The sequence below is a fragment of the Mesoplodon mirus genome (assembly GCF_964341445.2).
Source record: "Mesoplodon mirus genome assembly, contig: HAP1_SCAFFOLD_984, whole genome shotgun sequence".
Classification (NCBI taxonomy): Eukaryota; Metazoa; Chordata; class Mammalia; order Artiodactyla; family Ziphiidae; genus Mesoplodon; species Mesoplodon mirus.
This window is the reverse complement of record NW_028295066.1, coordinates 37,539-61,212: the sequence shown is the minus strand read 5'-3', so window position 1 is coordinate 61,212 and position 23,674 is coordinate 37,539. Positions and strand designations below refer to the sequence as shown.

At 41.9% G+C, this 23,674-nt stretch overlaps 1 pseudogene across 1 annotated transcript in view; it reads right to left on the bottom strand.

The window, feature by feature from the left end:
* The window catches only part of LOC309797791 (U3 small nucleolar RNA-associated protein 25 homolog), a 28,418-nt pseudogene extending 9,684 nt beyond the window's left edge, over positions 1–18,734 (bottom strand). The window contains exons 1-7 of the transcript in view: positions 18,493–18,734; positions 17,331–17,370; positions 16,395–16,626; positions 14,036–14,206; positions 11,583–11,671; positions 9,504–9,914; positions 7,316–7,535 (exon numbers count right to left, since the gene is read on the bottom strand). The product of the transcript in view is annotated as a U3 small nucleolar RNA-associated protein 25 homolog (transcript). The remainder of the gene's footprint in view (positions 1–7,315; positions 7,536–9,503; positions 9,915–11,582; positions 11,672–14,035; positions 14,207–16,394; positions 16,627–17,330; positions 17,371–18,492) is intronic.
* Positions 18,735–23,674: the final 4,940 nt, after the last annotated feature.

Sequence of the window (23,674 nt, the reverse complement as noted above, 5' to 3'; positions counted from 1 at the left end):
CACCCTCCTTGAAATGTTCTTTTCCTTACTGGTGGTTTCTATCACTTTAACACTTACTTCTCCTATTACTGACCTGGTCCTTATCTATTTTTCCATATTCAAAGAGCTCTTCAACAAATCCCTGGATTCACCCACAAGTTCTCTTTCACTCTACATAAAGCTTTGGATAAATATATTCACTAATTATGGCTTTAACATTATCATCACAAAAATTTATATTTCCTGCCCACATCTCTTTCCTAAGCAACAAGTAGCAGTCTGTAAAGAGCCCAGATCATATGTGAAGGAGATTCACTTGCTAATCTTAAAGCATCTACCAGAGGGGCAGAAGTTGGCTGGGACTCTCTCTGGGGACAGAATGCTAGCAGATGCCATTTTTACAAATTCCCTCTACCTTGATGGCACTGGTGGGTGCCACTTTTTTGCACTCTCACTCTAAGTTGCTAACAGTGGTGGTGGGTGAGTACCCCCTACCCCACGGCCCTGCACTGCTTGTGTGCAGCACTGACAAACATGGACAACGAGCAGCCACAACTACCCCATCTCATGCCACTCGCAGGACACGACCTGAGGCAACAATCGCACATAGCCCACACAGGGGACACTCCTTGAGCACCAGGCTCAGGCAGATGGGGGTGGGACTGCATTTCTAGACTCCATGGGAGTGAAACAAACAGAGAGAGTTTATAAGACGACCAAGAACTAGGAAAAAGTTAAAAATACAGTTCATCTCCCACACAGGGCCACTCCTTCAAGACGGGGCAATAACTGTTTTGCATAATACACAGAAACAAACACGGAGAGTCAAGCAAAATGGGGAAGCAGAGGAACATGTTCCAAATGAAGGAACAAGATAAAACCCCAGAAAAAATATTTAATGAAACAGATGTAAGTGATTTATCTGATAAAGAATTCAAAGTCATAGTCCTAAAGATGCTCACCAAACTTGGGAGATGAATGAACGAACACAGAAACTCAAGAAAGAGACAAAATATAAGAAAGTTCTAAACAGAACTCACACAGCTGAAGATTATAATAATTGAACTGAAAAATACACTAGAGGGAATCAACAGCAGACTAGATGGTAGAAAAGAACAGATCAGTGACCTGGCAGACAAGGTAGTAGAAATCACCCCAACAGAGCAGCAAAGAGAAAAAATATTTTTAAAATATGAGGACAGTTTAAGGGAACTGTGGGACAACATCAAGTGTACTATCATCGGTGTTAAGGGGTCGCAGAAGAAGAGAGAGAAAGGGGCACTAACATCCACATTATAGGGGTCCCAGAAGGAGGACAGAGAAAGAAAGGGGCAGAAAAATTATCTGAAGAAATAATGGCTAAAAATGTCCCTAACCTGGTGAAGGAAACAGACATTCAGGTCCGGCAAGAACCAAGAGTCCCAAACAAAATGAACCCAAGGAGATTCATACCAAGACACATTATAATTAATATGTTAAAAGTCAAAGGTAAAGAGGGAATCTTAAGCAGCAAGAGAAAAACAACTAATTACAGACAAGGGAATCCCCATAAGAATATCAGCTGGGGTGGGATGGGGAGAGTGGGAGGGAGGGAGGTGCATGAGGGAAGGGATGTGGGAACAGATGTATATGTATGACTGATTCACTTTGTTATAAAGCAGAAACTAATAAAAAAAAAAAGAATATCAGCTGATTTTTCATCAGAAACTTTGTGGTCCAGAAGGGGATGGCATGATATGTTCAAATATGCTGAAAGGAAAAAACTTCCAACAAAGAAGGAAGGAAATAATAGAAGTCAGATGAGAAATACTGAATAAATGAAATGGAGACAAAAAAAAAGATCAATGAAACTAAGAGCTGGTTCTGTGAAAAGATAAACAAAATTAACAAACCTTTAGTCAGACTCAATAAGAAAAAAAGAGAAGGGGCCCAAATAAAATCAGAAATGAAAGAGAAGTTATAACTGACCCTACAGAAATACAAAGTATCATAAGAGACTACTACGAACAATTATACACCAACAAGTCAGATAACCTAGAAGAAATACATAAATTCCTAGAAACAATCTTCTAAAACTGAATCATGAAGAAACAGAAAATGTGAATAGATCAATTACTAGTAATGTGATTGAATCAGTAATCAAAAAACTCCCCAAAAACAAAAGACCAGGACCAGAGAGCTTCATGGTAAATTCTACAAAATATTTAAAGAAGATTTAATACCTATCCTTCTCAAACATATTTCAAAAAACTGAAGAGGCGGAAACACTTCCAAACTCATTTTATGAGGCCAGCATAACCCTGATACTGAAACACCACAAAAAAAGAAATGTACAGGCTACTATGCCTGATAAACACAGATGCAAAAATCCTTGACAAATTATTAGCAAACTGAATCCAGCAATACATTAAAAGGACCATACACTATAATCAAGTAGAATTTATTCCAGGGATGCAAGGATGGGTTGACAAAGTGGGTATAGAGGGAATGTATCTCAACATAACAAAGGCATATACGATAAACCCACAGCTAACATCATATTCAGTGGTGAAAAGCTGAAAGCATTTCCTCTAAAATCAGGAACAAGACAAGGATGCACACTTCTGCCACTTTTATTCAACATAGTATTAGAAATCCTAGCCACAGCAACTAGGCAAGAAAAAGAAATAAAAGATACCCAAATTGGAAAGGAGGAAGTAAAACTGACTATTTGCAGATGACATGATACTTTATGGAGAAAACCCTAAAGACTCCACCAAAAAACTGTCAGAACTAATAAATAAATTTACTAATGTTGCAGGATACAAAATTAACAAAAATCTGTTGTATTTATATACATTAATAATGAACTATTAGAAAGAGAAATTAAGAAAACAATCCATTTACAATAGCATCAAAAACAATAAAATACCTAGAAAAAATCTAACCAAGAAGGTAAAAAACTTGTACTTGGAAAACTACAAGGTATTGATGAAAGAAATTAAACATGAAAAAATACACCATGCTCATAGACTGGAAGACTTAGTACTGTTAAAATGTCCATACTGGACACCAAGGGGGGAAACTGGGGGTGGGGGTGGGGGTGTGATGAATTGGGAGATTGGGACTAACATGTATATACTAATATGTATTAAATGGATAACTAATAAGAACCTGCTGTATAAAGAAATAAAATTCAAAAAAAAAGTCCAGACTACCCAAAGAAATCTACAGATTTAATGCAATCCTTATCAAAATACCCATGACATTTTTCATAAAACTAGAATAATCCTAAAATTCGTACAGAGTTGCAAAGGATCCTGAATAGCCAAACTGATTATGAGAAAGAAGAACAAAGCTGAAGGTATAACACTCCCTGATTTTAAACTACACTACAAGTCTACAGTAATCAAAATTGTACGGTAATAGCACAAAAACAGACACAGATCAACAGAACAGAGAGCCCAGAAATAAATCCATATTTATATGGTCAATTAATCTATGACAAAAGAGACAAGAATATACAATGCAGAAAAGACAGTCTCATCAACAAATGGTGATGGGAAAACTAGACAGCTACATGCAAAAGAATGAAAGTGGACCACCAGCTTACACCATCTACAAAAATCAACTCAAAATGGATTAAAGACTTGAACATAAGACCTGAAAACCACAGAACTCCCAGAAGAAAACATAGGCAGTAACTTCCCTGACAACAGTCTTAGCAATATTTTTTTGGATCTGACTCCACAGGCAAGGGCAATGAAACCAAAAATAAACAAGTGGGACTACATCAAACTAAAAAGCTTGTGCACAGCAATGGAAACCATCAATGAACAAAAAGGCAATCTACTGAATGGGAGAGGATATTTGCAAATCTAGTAAGGGGTTAAGTAAGATCCAAAATATATAAAGAACTCATGTAACTCATTATCAAAAAACCCCAAACAGGGCTTCCCTGGTGGCGCAGTGGTTGAGAGTCCGCCTGCCGATGCAGGGGATATGGGTTCGTGCCCTGGTCCGGAAAGATCCCATGTGCCGCAGAGCGGCTAGGCCCGTGAGCCATGGCCGCTGAGCCTGCGCGTCCGGAGCCTGCGCTCTGCAATGGGAGAAGCCAAAACAGTGAGAGGCCCGCGTACTGCAAAAAAAAAAAACCGCAAAAAACCCCCCCCAAACAATCCAATTAAAAAATAGCAGAGGGGGCTTCCCTGGTGGCGCAGTGGTTGAGAATCCACCTGCCGATGCAGGAGACACGGGGTCGTGCCCCGGTCCGGGGGGATCCCACATGCCGTGGAGTGGCTGGGCCCATGAGCCATGGCCGCTGAGCCTGCACGTCCGGAGCCTGTGCTCCGCAACGGGAGAGGCCACAACAGTGAGAGGCCCACGTACAGCAAAAAAAGAAAAAAAAAGCAGAGGACCTGAATAGACATTTTTCCAAAGAAGTCGTACTGATAGCCAACAGTCAAATGTAGAGATGCTCAACATCACTCATCATCAGGAAAATGCAAATCAAAATCACAATGAGAAATCAAAACTACAATGAGGTACCATCTCACACTGGTCAGAATGGCCATCATTAAAAAGTCTACAAATAACAAATGCTGGAGACGGTGTGGAGAGAAGGGAACCCTCCTACACTGTTGGTGGGAATGTAAGTTGGTGCAGTCACTATGGAAAACAGTATGGAGTTTCCTTGGAAAACTAAAAATATAATTACCATATGATCCAGCAATCCCACTCCTGGGCATATATCTGGACAAAACTATAATTCAAAAAGATACATGCACCCCTATGTTCACAGCAGCACTATTCACAATAGCCAAGACATGGAAACAACCTAAATGTCCATTGACAGATGAATGGATAAAGATGTGATACATATACACAATGGAATACTACTCAGTCATAAAAATGAACAAAATAATGCCATTTGGCAGCAACATGGATGCAACTACAGATTATCATACTAAGAGGAGTCTGTCAGAAAGAGAAAGACAAATACCATATGATATCACATATATATGAAATCTAAAATATGGCACAAATGAACCTATCTACAAAACAGAAACAGACTCACAGACCTGTGGTTGCCAAGGTCAGGGGTGGGGAAAGGGATGGACTGAGAGTCTGGGGTTAGTTGATGCAAACTACTACCTTTAGAATGGGTAAACAACAAGGTCCTACTGTATAGCACAGGGAACTATATCCAATCTCCTGGGATATGCCATAATGCAAAAGAATATAAAAAAGGATGTATATATGTGTATAACTGAGTCACTGCCGTACAGCAGAAATGAGCACAACATTGTAAATCAACTATACCTACTCCAATTAAAAAAAAAAGAAGAAGAAGAAGAATGTATCAGGTGGCTAGTAAGTGCTGTGATCAAAATGAAATAATATAAAATGATAGGCTGTTATTTTGGAGTTATAAATTCTTACAGCCACCATGTATAATAAGTTGCTATTAACCAAAGCACAGAGAGAAAAAAAACCACAATGAGATATCACCTCAAACCTGTCAGAATAGGTCTTATCCAAAAGACAAGAAATAACAAATGCTGGCAAAGATGTGGAGAAAAGGGAACCCTTGTGCATTGTTAGTGGAAATGTAAATTGGTGCAGCCACTATGGAAAACAGTATGGATGTTCTTCAAAAATTAAAAATAGAATCACCATACAATTGAGCAATTCAACTTCTGGGTGTTTATCCAAAGAAAAAAACCCACTAATTCAAAAAGATATATGCACGCCTACGTTCAATGCAACATTTATAATAGCCAAAATATGGAATATGGAAGCAGCCTAAGTGTCCACAAATGATGAATGGATAAAGATGTGGTGTGTACACACATACACACACACACACACACACACACACAATGGAATATTACTCAGCCATAAATGAATGAAATCTTGCCATCTGCGACAACAAGGATAGACCTTGAGGGTGTCACAGTAAGTGAAATAAGTCAGACAAAGACAAATATCAATAGTATGTGATTTCACTTATATGTGGAATCTAAAAAACAAAAAAACAGACGGATAGATACAGAGAACAGACTGGTGGTTGCCAGCAGGGAGGGCGGGGTTGGAGGGTGGGCAAAATGGATGGGGGAGATCAGGAGGTATAAAACTTCCAGTTATAAAGTGAACAGGTCACAGGGATCCAATGTATGCCATGGGGAATATAGTCAATAATATTGCATTAACTTTGTATGGTGACAAACGGTAACTTTACTTATTGTTGTGATACGTTTGTAAGGTATATAGACATTGAATCACTATGTTGTACACCTGAAACTAATATGTCAATTATATATCAATTAAACAAGAGACTGATTTATCAGCTCCTTGTTGGCCACCTGCATATGTTTAAAACTAACCATAAGCTCTAATCCCCTTGCACGCACACTCCAGCCATCCTAAAGCCTCTGAATCTTAAGTCATGCCGGTTTACTCACCCTGATGCCTCCACACTTGCCGTTTCCTGTCTGAAACTTTTTCTTCCACTCTCATTGCTCCACTTTGTACCTGGCTAAATCTGACTCAGGTTTCAACTTAGTATGGATGGTACCTCCAACAGAAGGCCTTCCCTAACAGTCCTGAGCCCATTTTGAGTAAGGATATTTGCTTTAAATACTTTAACTAGAACACCCACTATCCTCTAACCGTAACACATCTCATCCCATACTGTCTGATTTGTCTTAAGGCTGGACTTGCTTAACAGTAACTTTTAATTCCATATCTCCAGCTTAACAGTGCCTGGCACATAGTAGATGCTTAATAAGTGGTAAATGGGCATATGTGACTAATAAATATTTTCCAGGAACTTTTTCAATGAACAAGCAACCAAGTACATGGGAGCTGAATGACAAACAAGCAAAAATGTGCAAAGCTGGGTGGGAGTCAGTAAGTCCAGAGTGGAGATAATTCAGGTGTGGGCACTCCACATGGCAGGCAGGAGGGAAGTCCATTACGTACAGATGCTCTAGTTTATTCATCTTCCCCAGACTGACCCACCCAGCCCCATCACCTCCAACTCCCCCAAGAAGCCCTGTAGCATTGACTGTGAGCTACCAGCTATAGGCATGCTGAGACATTTGTTATAAACATGCAGGTGCCTTTCATACATGCATTCACAGACACTCCATCCCATTAGCCAAGTATGTACCCCATTAGCCAAGGCAAGACTCTCCCCTGGCAGACGAGTGGTCTCAAATGCATCCTGGTTCTGCTAGGAGGCTGAGACAGTGACCCTCTGAAAGAATGCCTAATTCCAGGCTTCTAGCTTCCAGCTATGTGCACCTCACACCTCAGGTCCCTCAGGGTCTCAGTTTTGACAAGGAGGAATTACCAGTCCTGAAGTGGTCATCGATGTTGCCGACAAATACAGCTTCATAATCCTCAGGCCTCTTCAGGTTGGGTGGTCTCTCCTTGGGATCTGAGCCATACTCTCCATTAAACCTCTTTTTGTTGCTTACAATTATTTTCTTCTTGCTGTCGCCCTCAAGAAGACTGATGAAGAGCTGTACCACCCGCAAAGCAGCTTCCCGGAATGGCACCACTATCAGCACCTGTGGAGGGAGTGATGGGCAGCCTTGGAGGGGCAAGGGGAAGGAAGGACAGCTCGAGGTGAGCCTGCTGGGGACCTAAGGAGCCCTCCGTTCCACAGCCCCTGGCCAAGGACCACATCCGTGTCACCCCCTTTACACAGGACCTGGCTCAGTACTGAAGGCTGAGCATCTTTCCGACCCACAGCACTATGTCCTATGGACTTCAATCTCATGGCTCCTTGGGGTGGGGGGCGCAATTCTTAAGCAGAATGTAGAAATTTTATTATTATTATTTTTTTTTGCGGTACGCGGGCCTCTCACTGTTGTGGCCTCTCCCGTTGCGGAGCACAGGCTCCGGACACGCAGGCTCAGCGGCCATGGCTCACGGTCCCAGCCGCTCCGCGGCATGTGGGATCTTCCTGGACTGGGGCACGAACCCGTGTCCCCTGCATCAGCAGGCGGACTCTCAACCACTGCGCCACCAGGGAAGCCCAGAAATACTTTTTGAGGTAAGTCAATGCCGTTAACAGAGGTGTCCATTAGCAAAAACCCAAGGGCATAAACACACAAAGCTCTTTGAGGACAAGAAATGTTACTCATTTCTGTCTCCTACAGAACTTAGTTCAGTATTTTGATCCGTAAGACCCAAGGAATATGCTGAACAAATGAATTAGATGTATTAAGTAGAGAATAAAGTTAGTAAGGAAAGGACTAAAGCATCATTACTTTTCTAGTACATTTCCTAGTACATTTTTCAGAAATGATGATAAAGGATTTCTGAAATAAGATGATATTTCAATGGGAAATATAGGATTCAGTTTTCCAAACATTTCCAAAAGTGCTTAATTTTAACTGTTGAGGAAAAAAAACAGAAGATGCTTAACAAATGATTACCTTCTAACTACCCTTGTGTAAACAATACAATCAATGGATATAACCCCAGTCAGATCAGGCAATTCACCAAATTCTGAATGTGATTCATGGGTAATCTACCTCATATTCTATTTTGCAATTCTAAATGGAAACAGATAATCTTATTATCCTGATGTTCAAGATTCTGAGATAGTTTCTCAGAAAGGCAACCAGCACAGCCAGAGGGGTGTAGTGATTCAGTTTGGTACAGTGCAGGGATGATGGATCAGTTTTGAAGAGGGCCAAGTTACTGTCCCGGCTGTCACACTAAGTAAGTGTCTAGGCTTTGGTTTCCCCAACTATCAAACAAGAGGGTTGGACTAAGAAATCTCTAAGAGCCATATCAGTATCAAAATCCTAAAATCCTATTAAGCCCAATAAGAAGAATCTAAGATGAGGCTTCTTCAATATAGACACAGAGGCTAAGGGGTAAGGGGGTATGGGTGGCACAGTATCTAGCTCCAGGACATCATGAAAAATGTAGACAGAATTAAACGATGTAAGCTCCCAATCCACTGGAGCTTAGGCTTATGAGCCACATAAATGTAATCATCACTTTAAGCAGTAATAATGATACAATGCAAAAACAGGGATTTTGTTTTCCAAGGTTTACATATTTATGTGGCTCAGTGAAGAGAATCCTTGGTTCTAGTCCTGTCTCTGCTACTTTTTCCCTGGTTCTCTTTAGCAAGGTCCTCTACGAAACTGGGTCTCTGTCCACAGGTGTAATATGTAGGGACTGAATAAAAGGCTCCTTAAGGTCCCATCCAGCTCTGACAATCACAAAGAAGAGATTTATAGTGGAGTGTTACTTATGTAGGATCAGGGTTTAGCTTTAAGGAGAGAATTATCATGGAGGTACCTCCTACTCCAGTTTCCAGTTAGATCTGCTGTTAGACAGTCCACTGAGCTGTCTGCAGCACTGCCGTGACATTACCTGGCCCATCTAATATGCTCATTCTTGGACTCATTCATTATTCCAGTCATTAAACCATCTGAGAACCTGCTAAGTGCCAGGACCCATATGTTAGAGCCTTACAGCCTCCTTGAGGGCAAAGTTCTGCTGCTGCCACTCACCTTGGGCCTCGTTAGCCCTTGGTCCCTGAAGTCATCATCATCACCCAACCCAAGTTTCTGGCTTCGGCATCTGCTGTTGTTGGCAAGCACCTGGGCATTGGCTTTGAGAACGTGATTTATCACATGCAGGCAGTACACGTGGCAGATCTCTTCCCTTTTCTTCAGGGCAGTCCTTTCTGGGTAGAACAGGTCCCGGTAAGAATTCATAATTAAGAAGAGCTCTTTCTGGAGGGGTGTGAAGGGGCTACTTGAATTTGGGGGACCAGAGAGGAACTGGCTGTTGGTCTTGATCCAGGTGGATTCCAGAGGCTTCTGGAGATGAAGTGACTTTAAGTCAATGTCCTTTGGGGGTTTAAAAGTTTCCAACTGTTGAAACCTGGATGAAAAGACAAGCTGGCCCAGGATGGGCCACTGTGGGAGAAATGATCAAGAACTAAGTTAGAAATGAATTATAGTACCTTACATTCATATAGTGCTTTATAATTTACCAAGGCCTTTCACAACTTACAGATCCTCTCACTTTATCCTCACAACAACCTTACAAGCTAAACACTATAATGCTCTTCTTGCAGTTTAGGAAATGCTGAGGTTCAGAGGTTGTAGGATTCAGACAAACAGAGGAGAACAGAGCTAAGGGTTAGAGCCCAAGGTTTCTGACTTTAGAAACCTTGTGAGCTCTTCACTAGATCAGTGGGCCACAAACTGTCCTGTGGACCACACTGTAGGAAGTCAAAATTTACTCTAGACAAAAGAAAAGGGGGCTCAACGGTCAAATAACTTCAGTAACCACCACAAAACCTAATCCCCCTCAGGGAGAGTCACATGCAGATTGGACACTAAAGGTCCTGCTGAGTCCTGTAACAAGGACTCCGTTCCACTTCGTTTGACCCAGAGTTTTCCAAATTTACTTGGACATGGAACAAGGTTTTTGTTGTTGTTTTGGATTTTTTTTTTTTTGGAGACATATATTAGAATCGAAAAGAATAGTTATTTTGTGGAATACCAGTTTGGGAATTTTTGCACTGTAACAAAACTGCTGATCTTAGCAATAAAGAAAGGATGACCTCTGCAATAAAAAAGAATTAACTATTGATATATGCCAACAACTGGGATGAATCTCCAAGGAATTATGCTGCGTGAAAAAAAGCCAACCTGTATGATTTTATTTATATAACGCTTTTGAAATAACAAAATTATAGAAATGGAGAACAGATTAGTGGTTACCAAGGGTTAGGAATGGGGGAAGGGAGGTGGGTGTGGTTATAAAATGGCACCAGGGAAGAGGAGGGATCTTTATGGTGCTGGAAATGCTCTGTATGTTGACTGTGGTGGTGGCCAGGGCAACCTACACGTGATAAAACAGTATAGAACTAAATAACACAAAGGAGCAGGAGCAAAAGTGAGGAAATCTGAATAAGACAGGTAGGTTGTATCAGTGGAAATTTCCTACTTGTGATATTGTACTACAGTTTTGTAAGATGCTACCATTGGGGGAAACCGGGCAAAGGGCACATGGGATACCTTTGTATTATTTCTTACAACTGCATCTATAATTATTATCTCAATAAAAATTTCAATGAAACAAGGATGACCAATTCTTATGAATAGCATCAGTGGTGAAAAAAAAAATCACCGAAAAAAGAAGCAAAAACTGCTCCATACTGAATAATTTAGGTGTGAACTTATCTCAGATATTTCAAACAAATGAACAGCAGTAGCTACTGTTTGACTGAACACTTCGTACATGTCTTCCAGTAAACTAAATTACGTTATTTTGATGCAGGCATTACTGTCCTCCTCTAACAGATGAGAACAGTGAAGATTAAAAAGGTAGATTAACTTGCCTTAGGTCATGAGATAGCCCCTTGCAGACATTGGTCTAAACCCTGGTGTACCTGTCTCCAAAGCATTCTTATCTTATTGGTCCCCACCTTCCAGCTTCCCAGTGCCTTTTCTAGCTATGCCTGTGCCTTACTGGGCTCTTCCAGTCTTCCTCTATCTTGATCCCTCTCAAGCCATCTGCCACGGGTGTGTATCATACATTCAGGGAGACCACTAAAACCCAAGACCACTGCTTACTTTTAGCTGGTGGGTAGTTTTGGGATTTGTGGCAACAGCCTGGATTTCTTTTTCTTTCAGTTCTTTGTTTACATGTTGTGCAAATGGATCTAATTCAGAAATAAAGAATATTAGAACACTTAGGGCAAATGACAGGGATTTCCCAGTCTTCCCCTGTGAATGACATCCTGTTTTCATGATGTTAACTCATCTTTTCCCCCATCAACTTTCCCCATCATTTATCCCAGTCCAGAGCTTAAAAGTTTCTGACAGGTTCATCTCCCTAAAGCATTTCTTTAATCACATTATTCCCCACCTCAAAAACCTTTGAAGAAACTTCTTGGACTGAAATTCAACATACACCTCTAACCTACCTCTCTAATGTAATTTTTGAATTACATGGCTCTCAAATTCTTCTGCCACTGTGGCTTTCCTTCCTTTAACTGAAAATTCTATCCTCTTGTTCACCGCATTTCTATATATCCAAATAGTATCCGTTGAATGTTACCCCCTGACTCACAATAAATAACTATTTCCCAAGAGCCTACTGTGTCAGGCACAGTTCTGGCTCCAAAGAAGCCATCTCTGGTCCCCTATAGACAGTCATCACTTTCTCTCAAGTGCCCCACCCTGCCCTCAGTTATCCACACCAACACATATATGTGCATGTCCTACCTCACCTGACTAGACTGCAGGATCCCTGAGGGCAGGTTCCATGTCTGATTTAACCTGCACTGGAAGACAAATATAAATGCTCAACACTCAACTGAGGTGAACAAATTATCAAAATGGCAGGGTCAGTGCTCTGCACTGGCCACGCAACCTTCTCTTCCAGCCCCACTCATGTAAGAAGCAAAGTTAAATGACCCATTCAAAGACCCAGGTAGTAAAACTTCAAATGCAGTGCACCTTATATTAAGACCTAAGATAAAGGTGAACAACAGGAAGTAAGAATTCTAGGTGATAATATATCAATATAGACCAAACAACCAGAGAAACTTTAGGATAGTCAAGCCTCCTAATGTTTCCTCCAGGGTTTGTTTTTTTTTTTACTTTTTTTGAGTTCAGAATGCGGTTTTTGCCCAAATTCTACCTGCTACTTCTTCCTCTTGTCTAGAATAGCTAACAGAACCAAATGAGGATTAAAATTTCAACTTCAATGGCACCGCTGGTTGAAGAATGGCACTGGGACCAAAAAAGGCAGTCAGGACACAGAATGAGACCCACCTGACTTGCCCACCCAGGCACAGGCTAAGACACAGGACCTGAGAGACAGCAGAGCCCTGCCTCAGCCTACCACAGGCTTGTCTAAGTAACAGTCGTGGGGACAGAGGCATGGCCCAGTGTTCTGTATCTTGACTTTGGCGATGACAATATAGATATACACATTTGTCAAAACTTACCGAATTATATACTTAAAATGGGTACACCTTGTTGAATGTAATTCATACCTCAATAAAGTTGATTTTAAAGTTAAATTAAAAAGTCGCCTATGGGGACTTCCCCAGTGGCACAGTGGTTAAGAATCCGCCTGCCGGGCTTCCCTGGTGGCGCAGTGGTTGAGAGTCCGCCTGCCGATGCAGGGGACATGGGTTCGTGCCCCGGTCCGGGAAGATCCCACATGCCGCGGAGCGGCTGGGCCTGTGAGCCATGGCCACTGAGCCTGCGTGTCCAGAGCCTGTGCTCCGCAACGGAAGAGGCCACAACAGTGGGAGGCCCACGTACCGCAAAAAAAAAAAAAAAAAGAATCCGCCTGCCAATGCTGCGGAGCAACTAAGCCCATGCGCCACAACTACAGAGCCTGAGCTCTAGAGCCAGCAAGCCACAACTACTGAGCCCGTGTGTCACAACTGCTGAGCCTGCGTGTCACAACTGCTGAAGCCCGCGTGCCTAGAGCCTGCGCTCCACAACAAGAGAAGCCACCACCGTGAGAAGCCCACGCACTGCCACAAAGACCCAATGCAGCCAAAAATAAAGAGAGAGACTGGGGAGACAGGGTGGAGCTTTCTGGCTTCTGAGGTGCTTCCTGGTAATAAGGACCAATCAGATTAGCCACTGCCGGGTCTCACAAATCTGTAAAATTACTGCTCCAGTAAGGAAGAGCAAGTGAAGGATAGAGAGAAAAATGCAAAGTACTTTTCTCCTCTTTCTCTCCCTTCCCTGCTTGGGGAAAAAAATCAGAAGTCTTCCCCTGACCCCAGCTGTGGATCGTGAGCTTTGAGGAACTGGCCTTCCCTGCTATCATTGTTCAAATGTTTGTCCTCATGAACAGCCGCGCCCACTCGCAACACTGCCTAACCCTGAAAAACACAAAAGATCTTGGAGAAGCATTTCTTTCCAGCTCTACATCTAGCTGCTAAACTATCTGTTTCTATTACTGCTCATTCCAATAACAAGAGATTTAACAGGTATTAGACCACAACCACCCATACTAAGCACCAGCTGAATTCAAACAACATGAGCTGTGCTCTGACCTTGTGATGCTTTCAGAGAACAGTTGCCTCCTCTTTCCTCTTCGAGAAAGTTGGTTTCTAGGCTGAAGAGTGACTCATGTTTTGCATCTGTAAACTCCTCTGGGGACTCCTCTGCTGTGCCAGGTGGCCCGTGCCCATCTTTTCCCTTAGGGTCAGCAGGTAAGGCCGCATGTGCAGTTTTGATAAAACATTTTGTGAAATTATTTACTACTCATAAATATAATTACACTTCTGTTGACAAATGAAATCTAATTCCTTAGGCTATCATTTACTTTTAAGCAAATTCAGGTAGAAGACATAAGTTTCAAAACTGAGCTTGACTGCTGACCTAGTACATGTAAAGATGTTCAAATCAGCGTTGATATAACAAATAACTAGAAAAAATGATTTTGTTATTTCTATCGAAGGGGTACTAATTAAATTACCACATATTATTTACAATGGAATACTATGTGATTAAGCTAATGTGAACCCACAGTTACACACGTTATATCATTAAAGAAAAAAGTAACTTACAGAAATGTATGAGGCCATTATGCACATACACACAAACATATATTCACTCATATATCCATAAAAAAGTAGTCTGGAAGGTTCTATAAAATGTTCAAGGTGTTCATCCCAGGGTGGAGGAGATATACATTAACTATATTACCCTCTTAAATTTTTACAGTAAATATATATTACTTTTTTTTTTTTTTTTTTTTTTTTTTTTGCGGTATGCGGGCCTCTCACTGTTGTGGCCTCTCCCGTTGCGGAGCACAGGCTCCGGATGCGCAGGCTCAGCGGCCATGGCTCACGGGCCCAGCCGCTCCGCGGCATATGGGATACTCCCGGACCGGGGCACGAACCCGTATCCCCTGCATCGGCAGGCGGACTCTCAACCACTGCGCCACCAGGGAGGCCCATATATTACTTTTATAATTTAAAAAACCGAACTTTTCATTTTTAAAAACCTAATACATGAAAGAAAACTGGAAAACCAACGAAATTTAAAAAGTCCCTAAGTCTGAGGCAACGATTTTTTTATCCGAGTACAAGTGATGAATGAAAATACTAAGAATGGTGTGTGACACCTTAAAGTATAGAAAAAAATACAGTAAGGCAAATAGGCATTAAGATAACAGAATATAAAACAGTTACCCAGATATATTCAGACAATGGACTACTATTCCAGTAATAAAAAGAAATGAATTACTAATATGAACTACACGGATGAGTCACAACAACATGAGGAGCCAAAGAAGCCACATGCAAAAGGGTACTTATTGTGTGCTTCCATTCATATGAATTTCTACAATAGGAAACACTAATACATAGTGAAAGAAAGCATGTCAGTGGTTGCCTGATGCCAGGCCTGGGAAACTGACTGTAAAAGGACAAGAAGGAACTTTTTGCAGGTATTGGAAGTGTTCTGTATCTTGACTTTGGTGATGACAATATAGACAGACACATCTGTCAAAACTCATCAAATTAAAATGAGTACACCTTGTTGAATGTAATTCATACTTCAATAAAGTTGATTTTAAAGTTAAATTAAAAAGTCACCTATGGAGACTTCCCTGGTGGCACAGTGGTTAAGAATTCGCCTGCTAATGCAGGGGACGTGGTTTCAAGCCCTAGTCTGGGAAGATCCCACATGCCGCAGAGCAACTAAGCCTGTGCGCCACAACTACAGAGCCTGTGCTCTAGAGCCCGTGAGCCACAACTACTGAAGCCCACGTGCCTAGAGCCCATGCTCCACAACAAGAGAAGCCACCACAGTGAGAAGCCGGCGCACTGCAACAAAGACACAATGCAGCCAGAAATAAATTATAATTTTTAAAAAATAAGTCACCTAGATGTCTGAGTGAGACAGAGTTCCTTTAAGCTTTCAATCCCAGCTCTTCTCTGAAGCCTCCCCTCATTTACCCTGGCAGCATGTGACCACTTTGCATCTCTTTAACACCTTATATTTATCAGTTCCATTCAGATTTGATGCTTGAAAAGTTCTATATATTTTATGTCTATCTTCCACTAAACTTGGTTCCTCTAAGGCAGGAACAATCACCTCTTTCATAAATTGAGACCATTACAAAAACAGAATTATGTTCCCTTTCCTCTCAATCAGGTGAATTTGAAGTAGGATTGATGAAATCCTGGAAATCATAAGCAAAAACGTCATTTCTGCATTTTTATGGCCAGAGGGTCCTGTGTTTTCATCAGATTCTTGAAGATATCACAGAGCCCAACAATGTTAAGAATCTCTGCTTTGAATCCATGTGCTTTCACCCAGCTCTATGGTACAAGGCACCCTGCCCCTGGGGCAATCTGTCTGTGGTCCCTGCAAAGATGATAAACCCACATCAAAGACACTTACTCTTCTGCATGTCAGTAGACTCTACTGCCATCTCTTCCTCCACAATGATGTCACTATCGCCGTCTTCAAGATTCATTTCTGTCTCATCTATAACACGGTCTTCTTCCTCTTCCTCCTCCTCATCTTCCTTGGAAACATCCTTTAACGTGGCAAGTAGTCTGTTGTAACCAGAAACTTGTTCTGGTTCACTCTATGCTTCACTTTCAGAACTTGAAGTATCTAAACTCTCTGACTAAAAGGAAAATGGGGATTTTAAAAACAAAAATTATATTGTTCTTGTTGCTACCCCACGACTATCATCAGGCCCACAGTGGAACCAAGTTCAGACTTTTCTAAATAAAAACTAGCTTTTCTGCAAATATGCAATCCTATCTATTCAACCAAACCTAGCACCAAATTTGTTTAAAACAGCTAATCTAGCTATGATTCTAGAAGCTCTTCCTCTTCTTTGAACTGCTAATGTTCCACATGGGAAGACAGCAAACTAAACACATGGAGCTTTAGGTTATAAGGCGATCTAACCTATGTGTCAGACACTTGGCACCTTTAAAGGAGCAACAGGAAAACTTACAACAAAAAAGTGTGCTTTATTTCTGAGTCTGTGGTAATGAAATAAGACCTTTGATGGTTTTGCACTCTATTTTATGTTAAGCAAACATGACATTCCCTCTTAGGATTCACCAAGAGCCCTCTGGTAAGCCTCCTTAACAGGTTCTAACAGGCTAATCTCTCAGGACAGTTTCATACTCTATACTATATTAGTTATCACAAGGGCATCTTAACAGACATCTGCACTTAAAACTAAGCAATATTACTAAAATATAGCTTACATCTAAAATCAGAAAGAATGGAAATGTAGCCAAACATTATTACCATATATAATCTTTAAATTAACAGTCCAGAATCTACTATCATAAAGAAGGTATAAAGCATTACCAGTTGACAAGTCTGTGGTTTTGCTTCCTTTCTGGAAACCCTGAGAAGAAACAGGCAATGTTAAACTTTAACTACTAGTATGTAGCAATCAGGAAAAGCCTAATGATACAACTTTAAATGAACATGGCAGACTATACCGTTATAAATACATTATATCTATTGTCAAGTAAAAACTCCATATGCATTTGGACAGGTTTTGTAAGGATATGCCAAATAGATAATAATAGACGAATGAAAAGGTCTAACAAGACCACATGAGAAATACTACAGTCACACAGTAACAGGCTCTCATCCAAAAGATGGGAAATTTTGGCAAATAAAAGCCCTCGGGGTTCACCTTTTCTAGCAAATTTCTTAAGTAGACTATCCCTCTAACTGTTGATAAAGCAACCCAAAGGGGGTGGGATGAGCACTAAGATCATCACTGAGAGTCTGGACACTTATAGAGGAACCCACAACTACCCAAACATTAGTTTCCTCGTGGTCGTTGAATAGATAGGTGATGTCGAGGGTCCCAAGCAATTCTTTTTTTATTTTTTTTAACTTATTTAATTTATTTATTTTTGCCTGCTATGGGTCTTCGTTGCTGTGCCCGGGCTTTCTCTAGTTGCGGCGAGCGGTGGCTTCTCTTGTTACGGAGCAGGGGCTCTAGGCTCGCGGGCATCAGTAGTTGCACCACCCTGGCTCAGCTGTTGTGGTTCGCGGGCTCTAGAGTGCAGGCTCAATAGTTGTGGCGCACGGGCTTACTTGCACCGCGGCATGTGGGATCTTCCCGGACCAGGGCTCGAACCCCTGTCCCCTCCGTTGGCAGGCGGATTCTTAACCACTGCGCCACCAGGGAAGCCCCCAAGCAATTCTTTAAAAACATATCAAACGAAAACAAGCTTATAAAATCTCTGCCCAGTCGCCACACAGGAGGCGTGCCGTCTAGCATAAAACTACAGGCTCAACAAAGAGTAGGAAGACCGGTGAAGAACCCCATCTCAGGCGGGAAGCCGCCAGGACCCCCGGGCGAGCTAGGCCGGCGCCGGGGCAGCGTGAGACGCGGCGGGAGCTGCCCTGTCACTACCCCCGGGGCACCGGCGGACCAAACGCGGGGACACGCGGGCTCCCACCGGGAAAGGACGCCGGCAGCGCCGGTCCCAGCCTTGCCTCTCCATACGTGTCATAGAAGGGATGCTCCTCGCCGAAATCCCTTAGATGATGCTTCTGCTTTTTAGTTAGGGAGCTGAGCAGCTGGCTCTGGCTCCGGCCCCGGCTCCGGCTCCGGCTCCCGCGTTTGCCCATGAGGAAGACGGCAAGTCAGCCAACCTCCAAGAATCGCGTTTTTCACCCGGAAGTAGTCTCGTCAACCTACTCACGCGGGATTGCCAACGGCGCTTTACGGCGGAAGCAGGGTGCCATAAAGCAGACCCGCTTTACGTCGCGCTTGTACGACAGGCGTTAGAACTTCCTGTTTCCCATTCCGCCCCCTAGCGAGGCTCTTTGGAAGCACGTGCACGCCTGCGCAGCTTTTCTCTGAGCCCCGTAAGGCAGGCAGGCAGGCAGGGAGGCTTCGGGCTTCCCCAGGTGGGTAAATGGGTGGGTGTACTTTGTGCGTCTGTTTTGGCTGTGAGAATCAGCCTGCATAAACGTGTAGTAACTGAGATGGTTAAATGCAGTGCCTTTATATTATGCCATAATACAAATACCAACTAACATTTAAGGCTGCCGGTGCATCTCAGTTCATCCTCACAACAACAGTAAACAAATAGGCCTTGTTAATAAGCCTGATATTGGAGATGAGAAAGCTGATGCTTACAAAAGGTTACATACACACTAGCAAGAGAGGAGATGGAAACCTAATTCTCTCTGATGCGACCACAGGCTTTTCCCACTAGGATCTGCCACATGCGTGTGCTATGTGAAGAATGGGGACGCAAGGCTGAGATTCCCGCCCTTACCCTACCCCCTCATTTTCTGAAAGGATTGCAAGGGCCCTTGGTAACACATCTGTTCTGGCATTTTTCATGTTATAAAAGCAAAAACACATCCAGAGAGGTAAAGTGACTTTCCTAAATCACCCAGAGAGTCGATGTTAGAGAAAGCAGTAAAACTCAATCAAGTGTCTCAAAACTGAATTGGGGCAAACTGGGATGGAAAACTTTTAAAGGGTAAGTAACTTTTCTATATCTGGGTCGTGGTGGTGGTTACACCTTGTATACAATTACCAAAATTAATCAAACTGTACCTTTGAAATTGGTACATTTTAATGCAAGTAAATAATAATCTCAATAAACAAAGAGGTAAAAACAGCACAGCTGGACTTAATACTCTAGAGACAGGCAGAGTGTGCAGGGATACTTAAAAACCACAGGATAGGGCTTCCCTGGTGGCGCAGTGGTTGAGAGTCCGCCTGCCGATGCAGGGGACACGGGTTCGTGCCCCAGGTCTGGGAAGATCCCACATGCCGCGGAGCGGCTAAGCCCGTGAGCCATGGCCGCTGAGCCTGCGCGTCCGGAGCCTGGGCTCCGCAACGGGAGAGGCCACAACAGTGAGAGGCCCGTGTACCGAAAAAACAAAACAAAACAAAAACCACAGGATAAACATAGAGACACTTTGTTTCTAATAGTAACTTACAATGTCAATCATAAACCACAGAATTCACCTGAATATTTAAGGTAAAATAGGAGCCATCAAAGATAGTGTTCACTGCCTCTGCTATTAGACGAGCGTCTGTGAGAGAATTGGACCTTTGTCCAATACCATGTCACACCTATACAAGTCACACTACAACTATTCAAATCCTAGTTTTCTCCTTCTGGGGACCATCTACTCCTAATTAGATGCTGGGAGCTTAGGGTGGGGTAGGGAGGCAAGGGGAGGGAGGATCAAGAAAATATGCAAACAGCAGGTAGTGCCAGCAGACGGCCCAGCCAAGGAACCCAGAAACAAACACACATCTGTCTTCTGTCTCATTTCAACATAAAAAGTACAGTCACTTACCTAAACAAAAGGCTGTTTGCAAATGTCATCATACATACTAAGTCACTAACCACAGTATAACCTGGCTATGACAATAAAGTCATACAATATTTTTTCTCCTCCCACCCTATTCCAAGTGCCCCAGCTTCACCCCCCCAGAGGCAACCGGTTTCTTGGTGTTCTTCCAGAGTTCTGCTATAAAAAGCTATACTCTTGAGCACTTGATGTGACTCTTTACTCTCTCCTGCTTTCCATGGCATTGTAGTCCTATGGACAGGTCTAGACTGTTCCCAGGTTCAGTCACAACTGTGCCCTTGCTCCACCCAAGTGGTCTCATCATTGGCTCACTGAGCCCGCTTCTGAAAATATTTATATTAACCTTTGACAACATAAAAGGGGACGCTTTGTGAAATTTTAACCTGAGAGTTCGGAATTTAAACGTATTTTTCATGCCTCCAGTGAAAGTTCTCTTGGTAAAACCCACACAAAGAAGATGCATGTGCCAACTAGTGAAGGCCCTGGGAAAATCGTAATAAAGGAAAAATTTGTTCTTCCCTTTCTTCTTCTCACGCTCAGCCCTTCCTTTTCCCTCCTGCAGGGTTTTCTTTGCCCTTTGCCCTCAGGGACTCAGTATTTTCAGGGGTAAAAACAATCCAGGAAATAATCTTTTATACTAGTTTGTAAAGAGAGGCTGATGAATTAATGTTACTTGGGTATTTTCAATTAGGGGAGACTCCCTAGCATAACGATCTCAAGGGGTGGGAGGGGGGTGGCTGTTCCTTAAGACAAGATGGTCAGAATATTCAGAAAAGTGTTCGTTTTTCTTTATTAAAAACTTTTTCTTTGGACAATTTCAAGTATATACAAAAGTAGACAAAACAGTATAATACACTCCCATGTTCCCAACCCTCGGCTTCAATGCAAGGCCATCTTGTTTCATTTATATGCCCACCCACTACCCCTAACTCCCGCCCCTGTATTATTTTTGAAGCAAATCCCAGACATTGTATTATTTTATCTGTAAATATTTATTTATAAATATCTAAAAGATAAGGGTTCTTTCTTTAACATAGCTACAATGGCACTATTTCACCTAAAAAAAAGATGATAACAATTATTTAATATCATCATATAACCAGTCAGTATTCAGATTTCTGATTGTCTCATAAATGTCGTCTTTTTTTTTTTTTTACACTGTTAGTTGAACATGTTCTGCTGTTCTCTGTGTTTCTCGCGAATACATTGTGGGATTTCGAACTTTGATCAGATTTCATTATAGCTGATATTTTATACTTCCATCAGGAGGCGTACACCGTCTGGTTGCCTTTCATTTTGTGATGTTACCAGTCATTGGTAGTCAATGTCTAAATTCGTTAATTCATTAGAGGTCACATTCTAATTCTATCATGAGGTGATATTCTAATTCTATCATTTCTTCTTCACTTACTTGCTGGACTATTTCTATGAAAGCAAGCTTTTCCTTCCCCTAAATTTTGCTTACCCAGTGGTACTGTTTGTATAGGAAAAGCAGAAGAAATGCTTGATTCTCTCCCTTCATTTACTAATTTTCAACACAAGGAGTCAATTCACTGGATCTTCTAATGTTGACCAATCAAGTTTTTTTTTTTAATTTTTAGTATCATTATGAATTCATGGAATTATACAAATTGATGTGTTTTAATCCCTTGCAAATATTATGGTGTACATGATTGGAAAGAGCTTATTTGACATATAGTGATGTATTTGAAAAGACAAACTATGTCCTAATACAAACCACAGAAAGTAAACAGGAGTCTATCTGAGATTCTCAACAGAGCAGGAATGGGAAGGTGGGGAAGGAGCACAATTTGAGGATACAGATCGATCAGATGCTGGGGAAGTTTGAGTTTTGAAATTTATGTGATAATATAAGTGGTAACAAGGGCACATGTGTTCAAGATATGTTGACAGGGAGCCATAAATAATCCAAAGGTGTGACTCTCTAATTATGAAAGCTCCGACACCTCAGCTACTGATTTGGGAAGATTCTGGGGAAGGTGTGTGTGCACCCACACATCTGTCTCCTCCTAGATGCCTCAAATCAGACAGTCTCCTCCACCACATGTATGCATACACGTCTGTATACACCCCAAAGCCATCCAGCCTCTTCCTGAGAGTGCTGGCAGAAATCAGTCTCTCGCTACCTGTATAATGAAATGAGCTTGTTTATTCATTTAAAAAAATGTACGAAACACCATGTGCCAGGTGCTGTGCTAGTAGCTGAGGCTGGGGGAAAGAATAAGATCCATTCCAGCCTCTTCAAGGAGCTCTCAGCCTCATCCAGGTATGGATAAGTATGCAGACTATTATGATACACTGTGATAAATGCTAAACTGATAGATGCTGGGTGCTAAGGAAGCAGCTCAGTCAGGGTTTTGGGGCTGCTGGGGGTTGGGGGCCGGGGGGGGAGGGTCATCTGCTGCCTTTGAGCATTTGTCAGCCTGTCATGTTCATTGAACATCGGTATTGAACTTGAGATTAATCTAGATTCTAGATTTTAGGCGGTATGAGTTGTTTCAGCTGACTTCATGAACAGCATGTGTGTGTGTTCAAGACAGGGTATGAGGGATATAGGGCAACAGGAAATTAGAGAGCTGGGTAGTCATCGGATTCCACAGCGTTTATTGTGTAAGGAGCAATGAGCTTTCTAGGTGGAGCATGTTTTAGATAACGAGATTATGTCTGAAAAGAGAAAAGCTTTGTAGTGCGTTTCAATGCACTCTACATAACTTGAAAATGTAAAACACTATTATATATAGTGCCTACCCTTTCTATTCATCTGTACCCAGAAGAACTATCCATTGTCAAACCTAGAGCCTGGCATAGAGTGACCTGTAATAATTATGTTTCCTCAAGCTTATCAGAGGTTGTTTTATATTAGGCCTAGCCTAAAACTGAAATATTTTATCAGATTATATTCATCTGACTGAGAACAAGGCTAAAATGCTACACTAGAGGGGATAAAGTTTTACCTCCCTCTCTCTAGTGGAATGTTGGTGTAACTACATTCTGTTTTTCACATTTTTCTGGCAGAGGCTTAGCAGGCAAACCTTCATTCATTTATCAAACATTTTCTAAACAGTTACCGTGTTCCTGTCATAATGTTAGGCATTAATGATTTAAAAAGCTCAGACCTCAGGCTTTCCCCTTGAAAGACCTCATAGTCTAGTTGGGGGAGACAAAGCAATTAACAAATAATTATGTTGTCATGGGCTAGATTAGAAGGGTGTCTACAAAGGGTTTTAGGAACCCAGAAGATAAAGAAGCTCCTCTTGCTGTGGAGGAGAGAGGAAAGGTCATGGGGAGTTGCACAGAGGATGCACTGAGTCAGGGTTTCCTGG